This window comes from Lytechinus pictus, chromosome 8 (genome assembly GCF_037042905.1).
Source record: "Lytechinus pictus isolate F3 Inbred chromosome 8, Lp3.0, whole genome shotgun sequence".
Classification (NCBI taxonomy): domain Eukaryota; kingdom Metazoa; phylum Echinodermata; class Echinoidea; order Temnopleuroida; family Toxopneustidae; genus Lytechinus; species Lytechinus pictus.
Genome location: NC_087252.1, coordinates 10,421,007 through 10,432,517, shown reverse-complemented (window position 1 = coordinate 10,432,517; position 11,511 = coordinate 10,421,007).

Sequence of the window (11,511 nt, the reverse complement as noted above, 5' to 3'; positions counted from 1 at the left end):
TAATCTGCGAGGAGCTTTTCTACATATCGTATGGTAAAAAAAAATCATTTCTCAGAAAATTGAAAATGTTTTTGCTGTTCCTTCAGTGTATCAATAGAAATTTATTTCACCCCTGTTCCTAAAAAGAAAACAAAAAGTCATCAGCCTCATCAGGAACCATAAAAACGGAAATTTATGCATTTTATATGGGGCAGCTGCTCGTTTATGATGACACAAATAAATAACTTGAAATTCTAATAATTTTCTTAATCTTTAATGGATTTTCCTCAAACCTTCACATATAAACTATTCTTGCTATTTTTACAACAAACTTGCCTTCGGGGTGAATTTCCCCTTAAAAGGGAGATACTTGCTTAAACCTGAATAAAACGAAGCATGCATATCTTGGCTTAAAAAAAGTAAATAAGGTTGGGTTAAGTTAAACAATTAATTTAGAAGATGTTATCGTTTTAAAACAAGAATTCAAGTGTTACAATTACCCCATAACACGGGTTAATTTGTAACACACATATGGGGCAATTATTGCAACACATGAAATTGTAACGTTTTTGTTTATCAAAGTTAATGCACAACAATAAAACATGACAATGCTAGACTCATTTACATATTATTTTCCACTTGCTATATGGGGAACGTTTTGACTGTTTTTTTGTTTGTTTGTGTTTTGTTTGCAGGTTGCTGTGGCTTCACCATTTAGCTGTAGAACTATCAATGTCTATTTGGCTTCTGTATCTACTTTGAATAATTATGTACCTACCATGCATCCACTAGCGTACCTACGGGGGGAGGACACTGCCACCCCCCCCCCCCCCCCTGACGAGTCACAACCCATGCAAGGGACATATAGACTAGACCCATTCTGGAAAAAGAGGCCTGTATAAACTTTAAGAAGCATTTTGGGGTAAAAGTTGGGAACCGGTTTATTTCACACAATTCAAATATGCTGAATCTGATAAGATCGGTTCCCAAGCTAATTTCTCATGTTTTGACCACCTAATTTGCATAAACAAAATGGCTGCCAAATTGACAATTCAGAATATTATTTCGACAATGTTCTTTAATTATATTCGCTTTCACAGACATGAATACTGCAAAATCCTGCATACATACGTGTACCTTTCGGGAAAACTTGTTATTTTTGTTTGCGGCTAATTGATTATGCAAATTTATGCATATTTTGGATCATTATGCTATAATTTGATAATTTCAGCTCAAATGTTTATATTTCTGGTACAAATTGCATTTACATCATTATAAATAATTGTAAGGCCCTTATAATATAATATCACAGTGAATAATAATGTATTTTATTGTTTTTGAATTTTTTTATGTATTTCTTTCTATTTTGTACCTTTTGTTTTGTACATGTTTTGTTATGGGATCTGTCAAATTATTGATTATCAGTGGAAGAAAATAACTAACTTAGCTTTAATGATTTAATTGTGTAATCACATTTTTATTCGCATATATCTATGGGCATAAACAGATGCACCCACTCCCACACCCACATCTGCATACAAAGGTAAACTCCTGCACGGAGGGCCTTCCCATTTAAAAGCACACTGGTGAAGATTCAATGAATTTCACGAACCTATCTGTATTTAAGCGAATGTCACTATTAATTGCTTATATTTTTATTATAAAATGGTATCTTGAGTTATGATATCAATCAATTCATTTATATTTACAATTACGGATGATAAATTGTCAAAACAGTACTGTAATTCTCACGTCCTAATAGTCAATCAGTTGCATTTAATATCCTTTGGAGTAGTTATGTTCCCGACCAACAGAATCTGATCACACATAAATGTATTTATATTTAGTGCATTTTCTTCAGCAAAATAAAGTGAAAACTGTCTGCTGAAAATGAGAGATGTCCTGTGTTTTTATCCATTACGCTCGTCAAATTGTCCCAATATTGAAAAAAAAAATTCTCAGAACTGAATCCACATATAATCCATTTAATTTCTAATTTTGGCTATCAATTAGACCGTTTTCCGTGTTTTAAAAGCCAGACTGTGATGTTCTAAAGTTTCATAACGAATAAGTCACTGCATATCCCTTTAGTAACAATATTTTTTAATTGGACTTCATTAACGGATTACATGTGCATCTCCATAATATATATTTTCCAATGCAGTACTGCACCTGTCCTATCAAGGATTGCCACTTCATCCAACTTAGAGGCATCCAGCCTCCCCCAGCTTGATATACACCTTTATTTTCGGGGTGTTGAATGATCAATGTCAGTCATCATCGATTTGGTGTTCCATTGGATAGCTTGATTGATAGGGCAGCCTCATATTATAAAAGTCATCTCTAATTGTTGAAATCAAACCAGTTTAGTACAAGTATTCTGCGGAGGCAGTTCGTATCGAAGTAATCGTGTTTGTGTTCTTGAGATATGTCCGATTCTCATGTCACAGATCCTGGAGAAACCTTAACTTTTGTCTTGAGAGAGAATCTGCTGTCTAACCAAATCTTGTTTCAGGTGTTAAAATGCTCGGAGTGCACATTCTCAATACCGCAGTGAATTGTGTAATGTCTTCTAGGCCATTTATCGAACTACTAATATTCACACATCTTCATATCTTCATAAGATAGACTATTTCAAATTGATAACGAAGATATCTTTCTGAGGATGGTCGGTTCCTGGCATGTTTGGCGCTCCTGTAGGTGATTATTAATCCACTTATTTTGATCGGTTTTAAACCCAACAGCATCCAATAGCTCACCCAGCTCTGATAGGCTACATGCGAGTCTGAGATAACACCATCAAAGTCTAGGTCGAGAATTTCTTCGATTTTAGAGCCAGGATTTCTCTTTCTATGAGAAAAGCAGTTGCCTCAGTTATGTTTGACTTGTCAACCGGTTTTGATACCAGTGGACATGTCATTCTCTTGGGAGACTGACAGTCTGTTTTGGAATTGATGATTCTGCACTCCAATGGCAGGTTTCCTCTTACCTTGCCAACATAGCTGTATGAAGATGTATTCATCACTTGCATGCAGTCTCCTGTGACTACCCTTTAATACAGAGTTCCTTGGGAGTCTGTCCTTGTCCCTTGTTCTTCAAACTATACATCACTCCTCTTGGCTCTGTAATGTGGCGACATGGTCTTGGTATACACTTCTATGCTGACGACATCCAGCTGTATACCTCACTTTTGATCCAAAAGGTAAATATACAGAGGTTTGTGCAGCTGCTATTGTTGGTGCTGCAATTGAGGATTCGATGTTGGATGAAGGTCAACTTCCTGGAGCTTAACAATAAAAAGCGAAGTATCTTGTTCTGTCATCTCCATATATGCGTAATTATGACTACAACTCCAGTCTTAATAGGCAAGGAAACTATATATCTCCAGTGTGCAAGGCTAGATCTCTTGGCGTAGTCTTTGATAAAACAATGAGCATGAAGAAACACACATCACATGTCTACCAATCTGCATATTACCTGCTCCACAGAATTGCTGAGATCAGACATTGTTGAGGTGGTGCAGAAAATATCATCCTTGACCGGATAACCTCTAGACTGGACTTCTGCAACTGTTTCCATGCTGATTTATCTTCAACAGGCATCTCTAGCACTTTTTAACCATAGAACACACTGAAAATTTGTTCTGCATTGGGTAGTGACTGGGCTGGAAACCCTGTTCTGCCCATGTTTTAACCATTGAGCTAATTTGTGTTTAGCCCCATGTTTTTATAATTTCCTCTTCTGTATTCAGTATCGTTCGTCAAAGAATCTTCCAAGGCAAGGACTAGATAAAAGCTGTGGTTTTCAGTTATCACTTTGATGGTTGACTTGGGGAAATGTATCGTTGCCAAATAAATAAATAAATTGGTAATGACCAAAAAAAAAATAGTAAGTGATCCAGTAATACAGACCCTTTGCATTTATTACAAATTGTTCTTTGGTTAACTGCCGTGATTGCAGTTCTGATGGAGCTGAATCAAAGACATAATTTTGCTACAAGGATAATAACAATGTACTGATACTTATATCCGATTGATAAACTACACTGCGTAAATTATACGTTTAATTGATTATTTGATCTGTTATAAAACATTTTAATATATCTATTTCAAGAAATTTAAGTTCAGCATGATTACAGGTTTTCCAACTTCTAAACTCTTCTTTTCTTACGGGTTCATTGAATTTGGTAATTGTCTTGATTATAGGATCAGCATCAATGTTTTCATATTGGGCATGTCTACTATACCTTGCAAGTATATTACTTTCTATGTACAGGTGTGGGTGTGGGAGCATGTGTGTGTATTTGTTGCTGAGTACAATTAACAGTTATGGCAAAAGAAGTTTATCAAATGATTCAATCATTGAAGCTTGATATTTGTCTGTCATTGATATTAGTTTTTTTAAAGATTTCATATCAAACATATACAAAGCAAATGGCAGAAAATACAAGAACACAAAAGAAATATCAAAGAACAATAAAATACATACAAAAATTGACTTGAGTATTATATTTAAGGGCCAAACAATTATCATAATGATACAAATGCTATTTGTACCCAAAATAATAAACATTTTAGGTGTAATTATCAAATTATAGCATAATATTGCAAAATATGCATAAATTTGCATAATTAATTAGCCGCAAACAGAAATAACAAGTTTTCCCAAATGTTTCATGTTAAGTATGCAGGATTTTGCAGTATCCATATCAGTGAAAGCGAATATTATAAAAGAATATTGTAAAAATAAGATTAGAAATTGTCATTTGGCAGCCATTTTGTTTATGCAAATTAGGTTGTCAAAACATGAAAAATTGGTTTGGGAACCGGTCTTATCAGATTCAGCCTATTCAAATTAGGTGAAATAGACCGGTTCCCAACTTTTACCCCAAAATGCTCCTTGAACTCAAGTTCTCCACATATTGGTCTTGTCTAATATCCCTGCCCCCCTGACGAGTCTTGAACAACTTTTTTTTTTTTTTTTGCTTGTCAAATTTTTTTCTGGTACGAAATCCTTTATTTGTGGTTGAAGACCTTTTTTTTTTTTGCTTGTCAAATTTTTTGGCGGACGCTTTTGCCCCCCCCCCCTGTGGAAAATCCTAGGTACGCCACTGCATGCATCTCTTTAAATGGACGACTGTGGTAAAACACTACATATTTTTTTTCTCCAAATAAAGTGATATGTCAAAAGTTTCATGGAATAGGTCTGTACTTTTAAGTTATAACCTCAGGTAAAGATTTCGACGTTGATTCCCCCAACATGATCTCAGTTCATTGACCCTATAATTTGTAAATGACCTTTGTCATGTGTCCTGAAACTCAGAGAGGATGTTCAGTAATACTTGATTACCCTTAGGTCCAAGTTTCATGAACAAGGTCTGTATAATTTCTAAGTTATGAAGACATTTCAAAAACTTAACCTTGGTTCAGATTTCAATGTTAATGACATCGCCGCCGCCGTGAATTCTTATTCAGAATATTTTTTTCTTTACATGTATGTTATATCTTCATTATGATACACCCGGGGGGTAAGATACTTCGAAAAAAAATGCTACAAGACAAAAGGTATAGGTGCCATTGGTAGACTTGTTAGATACTCACTCAATGGCCAATTTGAGATGTGCGTGATCTAGTGGTCTCAATTTAAAAAAAATTGTCCATCCAAGTCCGATTTTATTTATCAAAGTTTCACAATACTGCATGGGTTTTTTTTCTTATCTTTTTCCTATCACACAATTCCTTTCAACACCAGCGTTGGTTCCCACTTTAATAACGCAAAATAAACAATTTAGATATTATGTGACAGTGCACAACCAGTTTTAATCAATTAAATTTTATCACAATGTCGAAAGATGGATCACAAATTTCCATGAAATTTCTTGAAATTCACATAAGGATTGTCAAAATAACCAATACATTGGAGAACATTGTGTCCATGACAAATAAAAAAAATATAATATCTGGGCCCCGTCTTACAAATAGTTACGATTGATCTGATCAACCACAACTATGGAAAGCCAGCAATGTCATCATCTAAACTGCATGTTTGTTCAGAATATTTTTAAGATATGTGTTTTCATACTACTTCATCGTTTCCTTGAAAATCTAGCGTGCTTCTCTTTGTTTACAAAGGACATTTTGCAAACTTCTTGTAGAAAAAAATTATGTTGACGGCTTTCCATATAGTTGAGGTCGATCGGATCAATTGTAACTCTTTGTAAGACGGGGCCCTGGTTGCTTTGGCATTTGGGGTGGGATCAATGTTCACCGACCATTTGTTATTTTTGCCATATGACTTGTAATATAATAACCCATACTTGTACTAAGAAAACTAAGGTGTTAATTTAATGCCAGCCAGTATCTAAAGAATTCTAAACACCATTTTATAGGCAAAATGATGTTTCAAAATTGACTAGTGTTGTTTAAATTCAGATCTGGGCCCCGTCTTACAAAGAGTTATGATTGATCCGATCAATTGTAACTCTATGGAAATCCATCAGTGTCATAATTTTTTTCTACAAAAAACTTGCACAATGTCCTCTGTATGCAAAGAGAAGCGCGGTGAATGTTCAAGAAAACAACGAATGCATGAACATACATCATAGCTAGAAAATATTTTGAACAAACATGCATAATAGATGTTGACGTTGCTGGCCGTCCATAGTTACGATTGATCGGATCAATCGTAACTCTTTGTAAGACGGGGCCCAGGTGTTAAGGTCAAACTTATACCTCTGCAGTGTATACCTAGCTGGTGTTAAAAGTATCACCAGTGTTTTTGAACTGCAGTAAGCATTTGTGCATTTTCTTGTGTCAATTGTTAATGATAACAAATCGAGTTTCTGAATATATTTCTGCATTTAATAGTTAATACCATGTACACTTTAAAAACATTTCTTTTGAGTTGATGAGTTTTATACAGTAGGTCTATATCACTGGCAACCTGACAGCACATCTTTAAAACTATATAAATTAAATAGGCCTATACTAACATACCATTGAGTGCTATTTGAATTAAAATATGTGCTTTGTGTACAATAATTTCAATGCTCAGTAATCTGCAAAGAGGCATTATAATTTCATTAACTTTGTATTTCATTTCATTCCATAGTTGTTTGGGAGGGTGGGTTTCTTAACTCTGATAAGAGTTAACATCTGAGGGGGGGAGCATCAAAGGAAAGGACACTTTATTACCACAGAATATAGTAATACAACTACATGCCCACCAGTAATGAATGCCTTATGCTCAATGCAAATTCATAATACAACCTGCAAATAGACATAAAGGCCAAAGTCGTGAAATACAATTGAAAATTTCATTCTGAGATAGGCATACATGTACTCAGTTGTGCTCAAAGGCTAGTGAACCCCACCACAAAATGTACTCCTTCATGCCGAGTGTTGAATGTCAACAACAACACTACCATGTTCAGAGAGCCAAGAGAAACAAACTTTATTGAATGTAATTATCACCTGACTTCACAATTATATCTAAAACATGGCAGAACTCGAAAACTCACATTTTCATTTTCGGGATTGGGGATGGGGGGGGGGGGGGGGCCTGGGCTCACCAACTTGTCAGCACCACTGTATATATATCTTTTGTGACCACTGTACAGAATTTGGTATGATTAGATTATGCACTCCTTGTATGTAATAATACATAATCATCTCTACCAGCTGCTATACAAATTTAAGAAATACCAAGTTAAAAAAATAGTTACTGATCTTCACCAATCATGCATAAAATACCCTTGTAGTTCTCAAATAGCAAATTATATACAAATAAATGAAAATATATGAACTGCATATGACAGCAATTAACACACAAAGAAGCAATTAAATACTAGTAATACACTTGGATAGAACATGCAAAAAAATATAATTGCCATTAAATTCATTATAGAATCATAACAGATTTTATGTATGATTATTCATGATTTACATAAAACTGATAAATGTCTACAAAGATCTATCTTAAACAACACAATATTCGCCTTTATGGATAGAAATTATTAGAAATTTTGAAATTACACAAGTTACATGTATTCATCAATGGAATAAATCATGCACCCTTATTAAATAGATCAAGGGAAAATGCTTATTTTATTGATCTGTTTAAAAAAAGATAATAAATTCATGTATCTGTTTTTTTATTCAATCCTAACTCCACCAAAATCTTACTCACAAACAAGTTATCATGAATGTATATTCAAGGGTCCTTTTCTTATAGACTTAAAAACCAGAAACTTTGCCATTCCTGTAATCACCATGGCAAAAGTACCCAAATCAAATGTAGTATCTTTTATGCAAGACGGCTTCAGTGACGTGAAGGAAATGTTTTGTGATAAAGAAAAACAAAAACAATGATTTTTAAATGGTGAAGCAAAAGGTTGCACAAATTAAATGGTAACAGTTTGAAAATGGACAATTCAAAACATATTTCAGACTTCTGTTGAAAATATTAATGCACATACGCATTTTACATAGTACATGTAGGCAAGTTCTATAATAATTCATAGTACAATATCAATTCTAAATTTACCCCCATCCTTGCTGGAAATAACTTAGTCACACCGCATATTCACAGTGTGCTCACAGTACGTACAGTGTGTTCACATTTTGCTCACAGCACATAGTGTGTTCATTGTGTTCACAGTGCATATAGTGCGTTCACATCGTGCTTACAGTGCATACAGTGTGTTCACATTGTGCTCACAGTGCATACACTGAGCACACTATATGCATATAGTGTGTTCACATTGTGCTCACAGTGCATATAGTGTGTTCATTGTGTTCACATTGTGCTCATAGTGCATATAGTGTGTTCATTGTGTTCACATCGTGCTTACAGTGCATACAGTGTGTTCAAATTGTGCTCACAGTGCATACAGTGTGTTCACATTGTGCTCACAGTGCATACACTGAGCACACTATATGCATATAGTGTGTTCACATTGTGCTCACAGTGCATATAGTGTGTTCACATTGTGCTCATAGTGCATATAGTGTGTTCATTGTGCTCAGTGTGTTCATTGTGTTCACATCGTGCTTACAGTGCATACAGTGTGTTCACATTGTGCTCACAGTGCATACACTGAGCACACTATATGCATATAGTGTGTTCACATTGTGCTCACAGTGCATATAGTGTGTTCATTGTGTTCACATTGTGCTCATAGTGCATATAGTGTGTTCATTGTGCTCAGTGTGTTCATTGTGTTCACATCGTGCTTACAGTGCATACAGTGTGTTCACATTGTGCTCACAGTGCATACAGTGTGTTCACATTGTGCTCACAGTGCATACACTGAGCACACTATATGCATATAGTGTGTTCACATTGTGCTCACAGTGCATATAGTGTGTTCATTGTGTTCACATTGTGCTCATAGTGCATATAGTGTGTTCATTGTGCTCACAGTGTGTACAGTGTGTTCATTGTGTTCACATTGTGCTCAGTGTGTTCACATTGTGCCCACAGTGCATACAGTGTGTTCAGTTTGGTGACTTTGTGTTTAATTTGAACTTAATTTAACTTAAGTTGTGGTTTAACTATGGAAAGCCAGTTGTGTTATAAATGTCTAACAGTAAAGGTTCAATTTATCAGCTCATTTGACTCCAAAACATTATTGTCTGGGAATGATGAATAATATAGTTGTCTTCACCATAACAGAATTAGGAAAGAGAACAGTAAACATGTAAAACATTCAATGCAAACCAAATGTTGACACATTTGGCTTCCCATAATTTCAGCACAGAGTTAGACCATGGTCTAAGTTAAACCCGACTTCAGAATACGGGACAATGTGCTCACAGTGTGTTCAGTGTGGTCACATTGTGTTCAGAGTGTAAACACAGTGGACTATGCAAAAATGTGATTGAAACTTAAAAAACTCCTCATATTTAACTATAAAGCGAGAAGATAATTTCAAACTGTGGACACCTACAGTGTGAATGTTCAAACTGAAGAGAGTAAAGACAATGTCACACTGTGAAGTGTGAACACACTGTTTTCTTACAAGGATAGCAGTTACTCTACATGTTATGACATATCAAATGAGATGATGAACAAACAGAAATTGAGTTGAATTCACACACTGCATATCAAACACTAAAATCCACCAGACTGGTATATATTACAGAATAGAGCTCGGCAAACACTTCAAATATAGACCCACTTTCATAACACTACTGTACATATTGTAAGAAAATATACATTTTCAATCTTATTTGTGAAGGTAAAGGCAACATCTAACCCCATATTCACTTGTACATCAAATTGATTTGAATAAAAAGGGGGAAAAATACACAAAACTTTGAAAATTATCTAAATCAAATGTAAAAAAAGTTTATAGAACCTCTAGCTTTTAAAACAATTTTAATACAAAAATAAAATAATAATAATAATATGTTAATAATACTACCAATGACAATATCTATAGCAATTTAATACAATGTTTTTAGGTGCTGCATACTATTTTTAACTCTAGCCTTTATAGCATTGCTATCCTGATTGGGTGCTTGAACATTCATCAACTCCTTCTTTCTACTGGGTACTCATTTACTACACCTGGGTGAGGAATGGCAAATGTAAATAAATTCCTTGCCAAAAGATATAACTTAGGGTGTGTTTATGCTTCCATTACGTAGACAGAATCAGCGTTTTCAAACGTCGTTTCAGAACGCCGATCGTAAACGTGGTTCTGGGAGTGCTGTTTATGCTCACTGAACTTTTCAGAGGCGAATACTCACACATGCAAATGTATAATGGTTATTCAAAAACCAGGGAGATGAGAGGTAATTCCATGGAGGTAGCCATGCAACTCTATTTGCCCACAGATTTTCGTCTCACCGGAAGCATGTACCAAATGACGTCATTTAAACACGTTTACGAACATGGTTCTGTTTATACTTCCCCAGACACACCTCATTCTGGTCAAACGTTTTAAAACGTACCAGCAAAATACCAACTGCCTTGAAATGGAAGATATACTCGGTGATAGAAATACAAAATGACTTTCAAACTGACATTTCTTATTCTATAGTCTATACATATTAAAGTGGATTTTTTAAAATCTGAATCACTTGTCTCGGTATCATTAAAATTGATTCACACCAGAGTTTCATTTTCATTCCAATACCCTGTAAAATGCACAAAAAAACTCAAAGAATGAAAAGTAGATCGGTCATAGATTAATTACTACATGACAAAAAGAACACATGCTGTTTTTTTACCAATACGTTAAACTTATAAATAGAGATGAGATGGTTTAATGTAGCAGTTCAATACATGAACACTTCATGTAGACATATTTCAGTTATAACATCTGAAACAGTCAACTCCTTCAATAAACCAAAATAAAATGTTAAATAACAATACCCCTTCCCTGAAATGGAATCTGAGTACCGGGTAGTAGTGGAAAGCAACATTTATTAGGATTATGCAGTTAAGTTATGAAAAATAGGAAAATATAATATTGTCCAAAACAAGGGCTGAAAACTGATTTTTTTTTGTATTCTTTCGTCCAAA